Source organism: Bombina bombina, chromosome 7 (assembly GCF_027579735.1).
Source record: "Bombina bombina isolate aBomBom1 chromosome 7, aBomBom1.pri, whole genome shotgun sequence".
Lineage (NCBI taxonomy): Eukaryota > Metazoa > Chordata > Amphibia > Anura > Bombinatoridae > Bombina > Bombina bombina.
The window spans coordinates 78,759,467-78,775,740 of record NC_069505.1 but is presented as its reverse complement, the minus strand read 5'-3'; the positions used below and the strand labels follow the sequence as shown (position 1 = coordinate 78,775,740).

General features: G+C 41.1%; 1 long non-coding RNA gene across 1 annotated transcript in view; it reads left to right on the top strand.

Annotated features, from left to right (window-relative positions):
- Positions 1-9,318, top strand: part of LOC128635764 (uncharacterized) — a 56,979-nt gene extending 47,661 nt beyond the window's left edge. The window contains exon 3 of the long non-coding RNA XR_008398579.1: positions 8,712-9,318. This is a non-coding gene — a long non-coding RNA (uncharacterized LOC128635764). The remainder of the gene's footprint in view (positions 1-8,711) is intronic.
- Positions 9,319-16,274: the final 6,956 nt, after the last annotated feature.

The window sequence follows — 16,274 nt, the reverse complement described above, 5'->3', positions numbered from 1 at the left end:
GTGATTCCTCGAACATTGGGTCCCCTCAGAATCAGGGCCGTTGTTCCTATCCTGGCGTGGTTGCCCCTGGGGTTCAGCCTGCCTTGCGTTATTTTCTTGGGGTGTACTATTTAACAGGGAAGATTGGTTACCCTGAGAATATCTGCGCCACCTATTGTATCTACCTTTACGGGGATACCCATTACCTCGTGGGTATTCTTCTCTTTGGGGATAATTATTTACCTGGGTATGCCCCCCATCTTGAGCATAATCTCTCTGTGCCTCAGCCCGTGTTGGGGGAGGGGCAGAGTTAAAACTTTGTGGAGATGGCCTGTTTTCTCGGGCCACCTCTGCATAGGTTTTCTTTTTAGACTCCAAATTGAGGGGGCTAGGTGATACCCTAGTTTCTGCCACAATTTTGGGGTTGGACTTTGGTTCCCTTTTAACCCCCTGTTCACCGGACTGCTGAATAAAGTATCATTTTGTACACTATTTGATCAGCCAGTCCAATGAGCAGTGCTCATCAAAATCTCTAGCTAAATTAACTTTGATGAGCGTGGACAATGCTTCGAAAAATAAATTCACAAATTCTGAGCATTCAAATATGGGATAATCTTCAGCCATACTGTACGCACTTTTCAGTACAGAAAGGAATTCTATAGGGATTTGATTCGCACTACATTTTAAACCATTTACAGCTATTTTCGCTGCAGTTTTAGTGCGACATGGCCCAAACTCTTTTCTGCACTGTCTTTTTTTTCATTCCAGGAATGAATATTCATATCCTTTAGTGAAGCAAAGAATTTGTGATATTTACCTTCAAATACCCAGGGCAGAAAATCAATTTTTGACTGCTCACTTGTTACATTCATTCAAAAATAAAATGGATGAATTTGCCCAAAACCTAGCCTTAGATAAGCATAACATAGACTTACTCGCACATATACAAGATTTAAATAAACAGCTTGCACAAGGCCGGAGAGAATTAAGCAATTTAAAAAGGTCATATCGCCATAATGAAAACCCTTATATTAACAGTGAGAATAATGCAGATAATGCTAACTCCTTTAGCGAACGCGTCAGGGACGAGGTACAGAAATATATGGAACAGTATAGACAAATGACCCCTAATGGGTCAGAAATAGATTTCCCAAATAGGCAGTCACCTCATGATATAAATCCAGAGGACTGCTGTAACGCAGCTGGTGCGGGGGAGGGAAACTCTAACAGAGAATCCCAAAGTAAGTCTGATAAAGTATATGATTCCCATAAAATAATCACCTTCGTACAACGTGCAGTACCTATATTCTCCAATAAGGGAACAACATCTGTAATTGATAATTTAGAGGCTTTTGAAAATGCGTTAGCTATAATGAATGTTACAAGTGAGAAATTGAAAATTGAATTTCTGCCTTGGGTATTTGACAGTAAACATCACAATTTCTTTGCTTCACTAAAGGATATGAATATTCATTCCTGGAGTGGGATAAAACGACAATGCAGAAAAGAATTCTGGCAATATCGCACTAAAACTGCCGCGAAAATAGCGGTATATGGTTTAAAGTGTTGTGCGAATCAGAGTCCAATCGAATTCCTTTCTGAATTGAAAAATGCGTACAGTATGGCTGAAGATAATCCCAGATTTGATGGCTCAGAATTTGTAAATTTATTTTTTGAAGCATTGCCTACACCCATCAAAATTAACTTAGCTAGAGATTTTGATGAGGACTGCTCATTGGAATGGCTGATCAAAGAGAGTACAAAATTATACTATATTTAGCAGTCCAGTGAGCAGGGGGTTAAAAAGGAATCAAAACCGAAAATCGTGGCAGAAACTAGGGTGTCACCTAACCCCCTCAATTTGGAGTCTAAAAAGAAGACCTATGTGGAGGTGGCCAGTCAAAACAGGCCATCTCCACAAAGGTTTAACTCTGCCTCCTCCCCTACACAGTTTGAGGCGCAGGGAGACTATAACCAAAGTGGGGGACATAATCAGGTGAATAATTACTTACAAAGAGAATACTCACCAAATAATTGGTATCCGTGCAAGGGTAGATACAATTGACGGCAAAGATATTCTCAGGATAACCAGACACCCCAGGTATATAATGCTCCCCAAAGTACTAATACTGAACAAGCTTAACCCCAGGGGCAACCACGCCAAAATAGAAATAGCGGCCCTGATTCTGAGGGAACCCAATGGTCCAGGAATCATTATCATGGGGCACGAAGGGATAGGCCCAGGGGTAGAGGTAACTTGTACAATCAGGTAGATATGCTTTTTACCCAGTTAAATCGGTTGAGCGAACAATTCGCTAATATGAGTCAACCTTCTACGGCTCAGCAACCGAACAATACTTTTTTAGGGGTACAGCCAGTGGTCAGCAGTGGACCACAGGCACAATCATAAATACTGCAATATCACCTGGAGGGGAGGGGAGAGATATACAAAATGCAATAATAAATATCAATGATACTAATCATGTTCTCTCCCCACAGACCGAAAACGGACAATTTAGCTGTGATGACAGGCAACCTCATCCAGGAAAAATTAACAAATCTCTTCCTTTGCAGCACTCTCTTAACCTTATTTGCACAGATGCAGTACACAAGAATCCAGCCGATCCTGTCATAGAGGAAACAGGTAGGTATGAAGTTTCCTCTGCATCGGAAAGCATGGCGAACTCAGGTAACACGTGGCGAAGCCCACAGATGTATGATAACGCCAACTTTATGTGTGAAATGGTAGAAAATGCAGGAAGGTATTATGTATTAGTTGAGCTGCAAGATTCAGTCTCCAACCCTATCATGGGATTAATTGACACCGGATCTCAGGCAACTATCTTATCCCACAGGTACTACACACAACTAAATGAGCTAACACCCCACAAACCTAAAATAAGAGAATTTGACGGTTCTCTAATAGGAGTTGGGGGTGACTCCCTAAAAGTTTACGGTACTGCCTGGTTAAAATTTAAATTGGGGAACAGGGTCATAAGACACCCTGTCATTATAGTGGATCTTCCAACTGATCGTTTAATTATTGGTAGTAATCTCCAGAAGTGATTAAGCACCATAATTGATTGCATAAATAATATAATTTGGTCACAAGTTAAAAGACCTATCAATTATGCAAAATCTGGTATATCTCGGACCCGACATAGCTGTCACGTGGTGGAAGAGAAACCAGATGCTGTGGAGATTCATTTCAGGAATAACTCTGTACCTGAAATCACTATTCTACAAATAGATGATCAGACTCCTTTAAGTGGCTCTGATGGTAATACTTTTAAAGTTTCGCCTGGAAAGATAGCAAATATTTCCCTAGATGGCGATGTATTAACCATATCACTCCACAAGGGGGATCATAAAATCCCTAAGGGGGGAGGCCACGCTCAATACCTCACAGTGATTGAGAGAGTTAAAGAGGATCTATTTATCCCTATACAAGTGCATGACCTTGGTACAACAAAATATGCCAAGTTGAGTTTAAAACAGGAAGCTAGCTATATAAGCGAAGGTTTATTAGCGCAAATAGCTGAACCTAAAGTGATTAAATATCTTTCTCCCCAAGACCACTGTGTCCACAACCTGGATAACAGGTCTAAAAGCTATAACATCACAGCTAAGTGCTTATTATCTATCTCTATTGGTAATAAGTCAGTGAAGCACCTGTTTTTAGTTTTAAATACTCCCCATAATCAAATATACATTGGCAATGATATCTTACATAGATATGCCATACAAATAGATTTGATTAACTCTTGCCTCTGGAGCAGGTTAAAGGGGGACCCTGAAGTATTTCAGGATGAAAATGCAGCCCTGAAATCAAACCAGCAATTGCCATATGCTATGAATATGCAGGTATCTAGCGATGTTATAATTCCTGCTGGGGCTGATAAATATCTTTTACCCTTACAGGTAAAGAGAGGTCAGAAATTAAAAACTTCTGAAACACTAATTTGCCTCTCCCATAGAATACAAAATCTGGGTGTCACAGTAACCTACACTCCTATGGTGAATATTGGAAATGTTCCAATACATATTATTGTGCATACCATGACCCCACAGGATATAACATTATCCAAGGGAACTACCATAGGATATGCACTGGAATCAAGTTATTACACTTTTGGATTCCAGAATAATGTAATTGGGCTAATACCTGAAGGATACCTAACTTAAGAACAATTAATAGAACAATCCTTTACATCTATGCCAGAGGGTCTATTTAATGTTCAGTCTATTTATCCCTTCAGCTCAGAGGAAGGCATCTGTAAAATTGAAGAAGCCTCTCTAGTGTTTGATCAGCCAATCAAACAGCAAGATTACCCCAATACCCAGAGTCATGGGAGCAATGTAAATTATAATCAAGGGGATCTCACCTCTAGGTTGAAAGAAGTCTATGAAATAGGACAGCCTGAAATCTTTCCAGGATTTCAGCAAATAGTCGAAGAGCAAATATCCTTAGCTAATGGCTGTTCCAGCGATGATGAACGCAAACAGCTGTGAGAACTCCTGATGGAGTACAAAGATATGTTCGCTAGGGATTCTTATGACTGTGGTACTACAGACTTGCACAATGCAAGGATACAAACAGATCCCGATGCCCCACCTGTATTTGTCAAACAATACAGACTTCCCTTAGCCTCATATGATTCTCTTGCAGAGATCATAAGGAATTTGGAAGAAAGAGGTATTATCAGACAGGTGCACAGCTCATATAATAATCCTATTCTAGGTGTTCTCAAGCCCAATGGACAATGGCGTTTGTGTGCTGATTTAAGACAGCTAAACAAACGAGTGTACATGTCTGGTTGGCCTGTACCATACATTGACCAGTGCCTAGCACAAATGCAGGGATCTAAAATTTTCACTGCCATTGATTGTGCACAGGGATATTGGACCATAAAGGTACATGAAGAGGACCAATATAAGCTGGCATTCTCTTTCCAAAAGGTCCAATATGCATTCCAGAGACTTCCATTTGGATACATAAATTCTGGACATGAATTTGCTGTATTCATGCATAAGGCTATGCCTGATGCACTAAAAAGAGGGACCTTATCTTATGTTGATGATGTTTTAATCAAAAGCACAGACTTTGAAAAACACATTGCAGAGCTTAAACACGTCCTCAGCCAACTTAAAAGGGCAGGTGTCAAATTATCCCTACAAAAAGCTCAATGGTGCCGCACTCGTGTAAACTTCTTGGGACATGAAGTTACTTCTGAAGGATTAAATCCCCAGAAGAAAAAGGTGGAAGCTATAGTGAATTCTAAAAACCAAACTAACTTAAAGGAATTGAGATCATTCCTGGGTATGACAAATTATTCTCGCAAATTCATTGATAATATTATGTGGAATTAGCTAAACCACTACTACTTCTTCTAAAGAAAGATGTGAAATGGCACTGGAGTGAGTCTCAAGAGACAGCCATCAGAGAGCTGAAGAGAAAACTCACTCAAGCACCTTGCCTAGCATACCCTGAGGGAGGTAAACCTTTCTTCTTAGAAACAGGTTACACAGATGTAAGCATGAGTGCTGTTTTATACCAAAAGCATGAAAATTTAAACAAAGCCATTGCTTATGCGAGCAAAAATCTATCCCCAGTAGAAATAAAATTTAGCGATTGCGAAAAAGCCCTCTTATCTACTGTATGGGCTCTACAAAATTTCCGCAGTTATATACAGGGTGAGAAAATTATTGTAGAAACGGCCCACCAGCCTTTGCTATATTTGCAAAGTGAGAGAATAAGAGATGGGAATTTGTCAAATAGCCGCATAACAGTGTGGACTCTTTCCTTACAAGGCTGGCCCTTAGAAATTTGCTACAAGCAGAATAAAAAGAATCCAGTTGCACAGGGGCTTGCTGAGCTCCACGACTGTACTGCTAGAGATCCTGGGGAAAAATTATCAGAAGATGATTTTCTGGAGGAACAATTGCTTTCCCCATATAAAATGTACAATGAGGACCATTGTCAAACATTACCTTGGGTATATGTTGATGTTTGTTCTTACCATGCCACTATTGATAATGAGCACAGATTAGTCACTGGCATTGGTATAACTTGGGCAAATTGATTCCCAAATATATCTATAGGTTTCAACATTGGACCAAGATCCAGTCAAATTGCAGAACTAACTGCTGTTTTCAAAACCATTGAAATGGCTATTGAACATGGTATTCATGAATTTGTGATCATAACTGACTCAAATTATTTGCGTGACAGTTTTGTTGAATACCTGCCAACTTGGAAAAGAAATGGCATGCAGAAAAGCAATAACAAACCAGTCAAGCATGGCAAGCTGTTCTGCGAGATTGATAATCTGGTGGTATACAATGATTTAACCATACACTGGAAAAAGACCAAGGGTCATTCCAGAGTTCTAGGTCCTGATAAGGAAGGCAATTATCTTGCGGATTCATTAGCCAAACAAGGAGCCATAACTGGAGAACTCCTTAATATCAACCACTTAATGGGTGCAATTCAGGTAGAAGCCATTACCAGAAACCAGGCAAAACAACAGAGTGAGCCTAACCTGGTACAATGGAGTCAGGATTCTCCTAGTGAGGACCTGATCACTAGTCAAAAAGAAGACCCCATTGTAGGCATCTTCTATAAACACATAGAAGATCCTGAAAGCAACCCCATCTCAAAAGATGATTGTATTGGCAAAGAAGATCTTAGAATCTTAATAAAATCTAGATCACAATTCAAATTACAGGATGTTTTGTTAATTAGAACCTCCAAAACTGGCATCCAGCAGTGGGTAGTACCCACCAAGTTCAGAGGTCTAATGCTTCAACATGCCTATGATGCTCCCACATCTGGTCATCGTTGTGCCAAACTCACGTACGAAATATTGCGTGACTATGCTTTTTGGCCACACATTTTGAAAGATGTTCAAACCTACTGTCAAGGTTGTTTAATCTGTCCACAGTTCCAACCCACGGCGCCAACGCATAGAGCACCATTGCAGAAAAGGGGGATGGTAATGCCATGGTCAGATATACAAATTGATTTTATTGGTCCAGTAACAAGGTCATCAAGAGGTAGCAAATACATGTTAACAGTGACATGTCTGTTCACTAAATGGGTAGAGTGCATTAGTGCACCTAACAATAGTGCTGAAACATGTGCAGCGTTGCTCATCAACCATGTATTTTCCAGATTTGGTTTGCCCCAAAGAATTGAGTCAGATCGGGGGACCCACTTCACTAGTGAAGTGATGACCAAAATGTGGAAGATACTAGGGGTTAAAAGAAAGCTCCATATTGCTTATAGAGCTGCCTCAAGTGGTGGTGTAGAGCGTTACAACCAGTCCATTGTTAAAATCCTCAAAAAGTTTGTGAGTGAAACGGGTAAAGACTGGGATGTAAAACTACTCCAAGTAGTGCGACCAAGATGTCACCTTTTGAACTGATGACTGGTAGAAGAATGGTTCTACCTCAGCATCTGCTGTACCGTACATCAGACCAAAACTTGATAAACGCTGCCAATACACATCAATATGTGGAGAACCTAAGAAAACATCTGCAATATGCATTTGCATTTGCTCAAAGGAATTTAGAAAGAGCCGCAACTGCCACTAAAACCCATTATGATCTCAAAACGTCCAAAAAGGAATATGACATAAATGATAAAGTTTATCTTTATAACTTTGGAAGAGATCAGGTTAGGGAGAAGAAATTTCTTCCCTCATGGAAAGGTCCTTTTATCATCACTGACAAAATATCTCCAGTGGCCTATAAGATACAGATCCCCAAAAATGAAAGTTTCATAGATAAATGGGTCCATATCAATCAATTGCGGGCATGTCATCCCAGATCCCAACTACAAGTCATAGAGGGAGAATGAAGTATCATATCCCCAAATGAACTAAAGACATACTGTAGTTTAAAGATGCCTAACTGATCAACATGAAGGCTAAAAATAACAAACTTTCTACATAAGAGACTGTCTATGATATATATGGCCAACATCCTCACCGAGTACCACTGACTTTGATCCAATTCAAACACATGTGTCCTACATATATTTGAATTTGAAAGGGGGATTTATGTCAGATTATATGAATATTATGATGAATATTACATATGTATACATATATATGTATATATATATATATGTATATTTTATACACTGTATATGTTAGATGAGACCTCAGGATTAATTGAACATGAGTTTGTTGAACACAGCTTCTAATCCACTGTGGGTCCCAACCCCCTACCAGATGGGTTAGTTGGGTGAATACACGTTTATCAGGATTGAAAATCAGCATAGCTTTTGAAGCACAACCTCCTGTGGTGTAAAACACACAAACATTTTTTTCCTAAAGGAACTAACTCAGTGACCCTATTCATTTGACTATATATGCAGAGTTTTATAACTCCAAGACATTTGGTGATGAGAGAAATGAATGTGTTCAAGGGCCCTCTGGAATTTGTCACCTAAATCTTTGTGATTTCAAAGGAAGACGTATTGCAGACATACGGCTGGGGGGAAGGTGACACAAATAGAATTAAATACATTTTGCAAAGGGAACAATGCCAGTTTTCCATATATATTTGAGATGATTCAAATAGCCCATATATGTATATATATGTTTAAATGATACATATTATACTAAATAAATAGTTGCTGCAGTGAATAGATATATGAAAAATAGATTCAAACTGTAATAATCCCATGGTTTAATTATGTGTAACATAATTTTTCTATTTTTCAGATGGAGTGCCTGCATGGGATACCTGAATCATGTCATATGATTATATACAAGATGGTTATGAAAGTTTAAACACAGCTCTGAAAGCATATTAGATATATAAATGCCATTAATTCCAGAATAATTAACAGGATAAAGGATTGTAATATGATATAATGTTAAGGGCATACTGTGTTTCATATCAAAATGACCAGAGAGGTAATGTGATCTTACCCGTCTGTGATTGGTATTGCGAACTTATTAATATGAAGAAAATGATGGTAGTTATTACATATTTTAAAGAAATAATCTCAAATGTTTAGAAATGGCTAGGTGTATTTGCTTATGTGTCATGTGGCCCCCCGATGGACAGATGCAGGTATTGCAGCCAGGAGACGATTGGTTGTTGCAAGGATGCATCTCCTTAGCAACGCACACTCACAAGGTGAACCAATAGCAGGGACAAGGTTTCGAAGGGCCGCCCATAATCAATACCTATGATTACACAATAAAGTTGTATGCAGAAAAGGAAAAAAGAGACTGGCTGCTGAGTTTGTAACTGACTGAAACTGTTTGCGTGGGACACAGTCAAATTATAAAACAAAGTGGGCCATACTTCTCCTTTTCCATTGCAATTACACTTATTTTATATGAGGTGGGACAAGTCTTGAAGCTGAATATCATTTTGGTAATGTATTAAGAGATTGCTATAGCAATTAAATTTAAGAGCACTCAGTATTTTAACTGTGCTCATAATCTGATATAAGGCTAAGTTTGTATCTTGCATGCTAAATAATTCATCTGTGTAAAATATAGTATATATATATATATATAGTTATCTTAGAATTGGTCTTAATTATAAGCAATTAAGAATTGTTCCAATCTTTTTAAGCACTGTTTAGAATCGTGCCAGTCTGAATGTTTAGTGGTTTATATTTAGCCTCATTGTGTTAACTGAATGAAATTCAATTGTGAGTAAGGCTGATTTTTTAAGATAAATTTGCATGAGCTTTGCATAGCATATTTTAAATAGTTTTTGTTTTAACGCATATAATATTGACTCATATTCTAATTATTACAAATATTTATGTATCAATATGTTCATAGTTATTTACTAATAATAAAGAATTCAGATATTTATATTAATTTTGTTGTCTTAGTAGAAGTATATTGATTGTGGGTTCAGTCTAAAGAAAGATTGTTAAATATATTCCCTGCCATATACTCACACATTGTTTGGAGAATACTGCTTAGATTTTTATAAATATACTGACAGGTGCCAACTCATGGGAACCATCATCCAACCTTTCTGCTCCCCGATTGGTTTCCTTGTTTCATAGAAGAAATCCAGACCCCGGAAGGAATTCTCTAATCCCATCAGCGACACCACCAACATCCCACCCTCCCAGGACCTCTGTGATACCCTCGCTGCACATTTCCACCACAAGATCCTTGACATCTAGGACAGTTTCATGCCTCATAACTCAACCTCCACCACACGTCCCCCTACACCCCACCCAAATTCACCCCCCCCCACACCCCACACAGACTATCTGGAGCCCCCTCACCACAGAGGACACCCTCAGAATCATGAAATCCATCTACTCTGGTGCACCCTCAGACCCATGCCCCCATCACATATTCAACAAAGCAAGCGACACCATCGCCCCTGAACTCCGCCGCACCATCAACAGCTCCATTAAAATCTGCACCTTCCCAGATGTCTGGAAGCACGCAGAACTGAAACCCCTGCTGAAGAAATCCTTGGCAGACCCCACGGACCCGAAAACCGACCGCCCCATCTCTCTACTCCCCTCTCTGGCCAAAGTCATAGAAACGTCCATCAACTTGCAACTTATTGACTACATTGAGGCCAACCACACCCTGGACCACTCCCAATCCGGTTTCAGAAGCAACCACAGCACCAAGACCACCCTCCTCGCCGCCACAGATGACATCCGCGCCATGCTCGACCGAGGAGAAACCGCCGCCCTCATCCTCCTAGACCTCTCAGCAGCATTCAACACTGTTGACCACAGCACCCTCCGCACCCGCCTACATGATGCCGGCATCCGCAGCAAAGCCCTGGAATGGATCACCTCTTTCCTCACAGGCAGGACCCAGAAAGTCAGACTCCCGCCCTTCTCCTCCAAACCCACACCAGTCAACTGCAATGGACCACAAGGATCTTCACTGAGCCCCACCCACTTCAACATCTACATGGCCCCTCTCGCCGCCATTGTCCGACGCCACAACCTCAACATTGTCTCCTACGCCGACGACACCCAGTTAAATCATCTCCCTCACCCAAGATCCCACCACCACCACCAAAAAGAATGTCCGCAAAGGCCTGACAGCAGTTGCCGCATTGGATGAATGACAACCGGCTCAAACTGAACACAGACAAAACTGAACTCCTCATCCTTGGACCCCATAAAACTGCATGGGATGACTCCTGGTGGCCCACAGCCCTCGGTCAAACTCAAACCCCAACCGACCACACATGAAATCTAGGCTTCAACCTGGACTCTTCACTCTCCATGGACCGACTAATCAATGCCATCACCTCAACATGCTTCAACATGCTATGAAAAATCTTCAATTGGATCCCTACTGAAACCAAGAAAACAGTCACCCACGCCCTTGTCAGCAGCCGGTTGGACTACGGCAATGCACTCTATGCCGGCTCTACCATCAAACTCCAAAAGAGACTCCAACGTATCCTGAATGCCTCAGCCAGACTCATCCTCAACATCGCTCGCCAATGCCACATCACCGAACACCTAAGGAACCTTCACTGGCTCCCCATCAACAAGAGAATCACCTTCAAGCTCCTTACCCATGCGTTCAAGGCCCTACATAACATCGGACCCGGATACATCAACCAACGCGTAAATTTCTACACCCCCATCAGACAACTCCGATCGGCCGACCAAGCACTTGCAGTCATCCCCCGCATCAGCAAATCCACAGTGGGAGGAAGATCCTTCTCCCACATGGCAGCCAAGACATGGAACACCCTCCCGCTGCACCTCAGACAATCCACCTCCCTTAAAAAGTTTAGAAAGGACCTTAAAACCTGGCTCTTCATTTGAACACCCATCCCCCCCTCTTCCTATACGCTTTCCCTTATAACCTTGAGACCCTCATGGGTAATAAGTTTGCACTCTATAAGTACCCAATAGATAGATAGATATGTCTTTTAGTTTATCGTCCAATTTCAATATGTTCCAGTGTTTCTTTATGATCTTTTCGACCATCTTATAATTGCTATTGTACTGTGTATTGTACTGTGTAACAGTATTGAAGGTTTCAACATTAATTTTATTTTTATGTCTATTCTCTCGAAAAACTATATATTTTCTATCTTTATGTTTCACAAATTCTATTTCTTTTTATATAGTGTCGGTATCATAGCCTCTGTCAATAAATTTATTTTTCAGAATTTCTGATTGAAGTCTTTTTTTGCATACAATTTTTCTTTATTCTTATTTTTCCATTTGGCCAAATGACAACTATCTGCATGGATATAGTTGTTAATATCCACCTTCTTAAAGTGTGTCTTTGTATTGAATCTACAATCTTCTATGAATATCTCCAAATCCAAAAAGAAATTTTTTTCTTTATTAATTTCATATGTGAATTTTAAAATTCTTATCATTATGATTCATTTTATTATAAAATATTTCAAAAGATTCTCTTTCTCCTTTCCAAATCATAAATACATTGTCTATGTATCTTTTAAAACAGATTAGACTTGCTCCAGGCGATGCATTCATGAGAAATTCATTTTCCCAATCACCTATGAATAAATTGCCATAGCTTGGAGCGAACCTGGTCTCCATGGCCATGCCACAAATCTGATTATAGAACTTTTCTTCAAAATGGAAGTAGTTGTGTGTTAAAATAAATTTTATACTCTTTAGAATAAAATCTTTCTGGGCTATACCCACTCCTCAACAGTAATGCCAACTGGAGCATCACGTCTCCTTCTGGCAGGGGGAATAGCAGCCACAGATACATCACTATCAGTTGACACTGTATCTAGTGATGTATCTGAGTACCTGACAGGGTCACTATTAGGGTCTGAGTCAGATCGCACTCACTTTATTTAGTGATCTGTCACAAAAACAAAATCACTCAAATAAATTAACACTTAAAAAATACACAGACAGAAAAAAAAGTGTCCTCAGTCGTTAAGGGACATTTTTTGTAGGATGTTCCTACCACGTCCATGGTCATTAATGGGTTAAACACTAAAAAAATGGCTTGTTTCGGGAGGCTTATTTTGGCAGCTTGTGCAATCGTGTGTTAAAGGTTTTAGGCATGCTTAAATTGACATTGTATTAGAAAGTTTTCTCCACCTTTAATCTTTCCAATGATCCATTTTACCTACATTTTCATAGCAGAGATTTTTTTTCTGCAGAAAACTATGTGAATAAAATACAGCAGCAGAAATCAACCTCCCAGTGGTGGTGGGCTTAAGCCAAAATGAATTATTGTCAGCTAATTGACTTTGTCCTTTTAATTCACTTTTAAGAAGCATTTTGTTTTAAATAAAAATGATTAAAAATATTGTTCCAATAACAGTTTTTAAACTATGGGATTTTTTTTTTTTTTTTGAAAAGGTTTTTATTCATTTTCAAACTTATAGAAGTAACAATGAGGGACACGCAGGTCCCAAACACAAACATCGATAGCATACAAAAGTATATGATTACGGATCAAACCAGGGGTCCCAAAGATAAGAAATAATATAATAGTGATAAGAATAGATGGACTCCCCTGGTGGAGAGATGACATCCCACATCAGTCTGAGAACAAATGGGGTACCTTGAAAGGAACCTATACAACACATTGCATGTCTTGAAATCAGAACAAAGTCTAGGGGGGGGGGAGGAGGGGGGGAAAGGAGGGGGGGGATCATAGAAGAGGAGAGGGAAGAAACGGGGGAAGATGGTAGATAGATCAAGGGGAGTCAGGCTGTAGGCTTTAGGACGTGACAGGAGGGCTCCAGGAAGTATCAAACTTGTCTTTCCAATCGGCCCAAGCAAGTTCGAATAAGTCCAGTTTGTTTAAGTCGAAATATATAGTCTTTTCCATGGTATATAAGAAGGCCATGGTTTTTTCAATCTCGTTCCATGAAGGGGGTTTTTCTTTCTTCCAGGACCTAGCCAAATTAGTCTTAATAGAGGCTAGTAAGTAGGTACTGAAGATACCTTGGTGCTTAGGTAAGTCCTGTAAGCCCAGGTGGAGCAAAGCAGTAGACGGGCCAGGCGGAATTCTGATTCCGAAATCAGTAAGGGCACGGAAACCTTGAGACCATAAGAAAGTAATTTTAGGGCATTCCCACCAGATGTGGAGCATGGTGCCCTGCAACCCACAGTTCCTCCAGCAAAGAGGCGAAACTCCTGGGTACATCCTTGCCAGCCGTGTGGGGACCAGGTACCAGTAAGAAATCACCTTGTAATAGGTTTCGAACATAGTGATACAATGGAGGGTTTTCTTTGTCAAAAGGATGGCCCTTTGCCAGGCGTCCACCGAGATTTGAGAGTGCAGTAAAGCGTCCCAGATCTGCAAATGCGGGGCAGTTTCAGGCGGGACAGTACCCTCTAGAGTCCCATAGTGGAACGATAATGGCCGGGTAAGTCTGTGACCCGTCTTCCAGACAGACTCCCACGGGGTGGGCTGTCGAGAAGTGGTGGGGAGAAAACCCCAGCTTCTCAAGAGACTTTTAATCCTAATGGTCTCAAAAAAGAGGACCGGAGGAATATCCCCAGGGGAACCCAGGAGACTTGGGTCTATAAAGCCATCAGGCTGTGAAGCGGACCAAAAGTCCGAGACCCGCCGAATCCCTAGCCTGGCCCATATATTCGGGTGGGTATCCGCCAACCCAGAAAGCAGACCAGCCACTGAAGTGATAGGGGAAGGGTGGGGGGCAATTAGTTGGCGATGCCGGATCTTGTCCCAGACCTGAAGGCATTCTGTGATAACTAGGTTGCTGATACCTAGACTTCTGCGGCTGTGTGGAGGAGTCCAAATAATATCTTTGAGCAGGACATTATGGGGTAGGGAGGCCTGTTCAATCTCACGCCATTTATCACGTGACTGAAGAACTCCCCCACTGGGAGATGTGGGTAAGCATGGCCCCCTCATAGTATTTTACCACAGAAGGGGAAGCCAGGCCTCCCAGGTGTATAGGAAATTTCAGAGTTTTTTGAGCTATCCTAGGGGTCGAGCCCTTCCAAATAAACTTTGTTATTTCACTCTGGAACTGGAGCAAGAGTGGCATAGGGACTCTGATGGGGAGGCACCTAAACAAGTAGGTGAGCTTAGGGAGGAAAGACATTTTAATAGAGGCTATACGCCCCATCCATGAAATGGACTTGTGGTCCCAAGCGTTTTTTAAGGATCTCAGTTCTGACAGCAAGGGGATGTAATTATCTTTGACCATTTTTAATGCGTTATTAGATATTCTAACCCCCAGATGTGTGACCTGCTCCTGCGACCATTTGAAATTGTGGCTTTTCTTTAAACTGTTAATGTAATTGTGAGGGTATCCCCACCAATATATCTCTGTCTTTTGAGTGTTCAATTTATAAAATGAGAGGTCACCAAAGGTCTTTAGAACATCCAACAGTCTGGGAACAGCTCTGCCAGGGTCCGCAGTGAAGATTGTGATATCATCTGCGAATAATGCAATTTTTTGCAAAGTGCCTGAAAGCATTATCCCTGGAATGGACGCATCATCGCGGATATGGGCAGCCAAGGGCTCGATCGCCAGGGCAAACAACAGCGGAGATAGGGGGCACCCCTGTCTAGTGCCATTGGAGATGCTGAAAGGGTCAGACTGAAAGCCAAGATCCCTGACAGCAGCCGACGGGGCAGAGTATAGCGCCTGAATAGCCTTGCATGTCGACTGGGGGAAGTTAAAGGTTCTGAGGGTTTCCCACAAGTAGGACCAGCGGATTCGGTCAAAAGCCTTCTCGGCATCCAAAGAGATAACCGAGAAAGGCTTCTGCATTCTGGTAGATTCACACACAATATTAACAAGACGCCTAGTATTGTCCGGCCCCTCGCGCTTGTGAATGAACCCTACTTGATCCGGACCTATAAGGTGCGGGAGAAGCATGCTGATACGATTGGCAAGAATTTTAGAGTAAACCTTCACGTCTACGTTGATTAAAGAAATTGGCCTATAGCTTGCACAGGAGGAAGGGTCCTTATCTGGTTTTGGCAGGGTAACTATGGCTGCTTTTAAGAATTCCTCTCTCATGGAGCCTTCTTCACTTGCTAAGGTAAAAAACCTCTGCAAGTAGGGGGATAGTTCATTGACAAATACCTTGTAAAACTGGGCAGAAAAGCCATCAGGCCCTGGAGCCTTAAAGGGTTTTAGATTTTTTATTGTTAGTTTAATCTCTGCCAAAGATACAGGAGCTGTGAGAGAGTCTTGTTGCTCTGTAGTAAGAGTGGGAAGGTTAGCGGAGGTCAGAAAGTCTCTGATATCCTGACTAGTAGTGGGGGTGAGAGTCTCCGAATTTTCGATATTGTAAAGTTTGGAGTAAAAGTCAGCAAAGCATTCTCCAA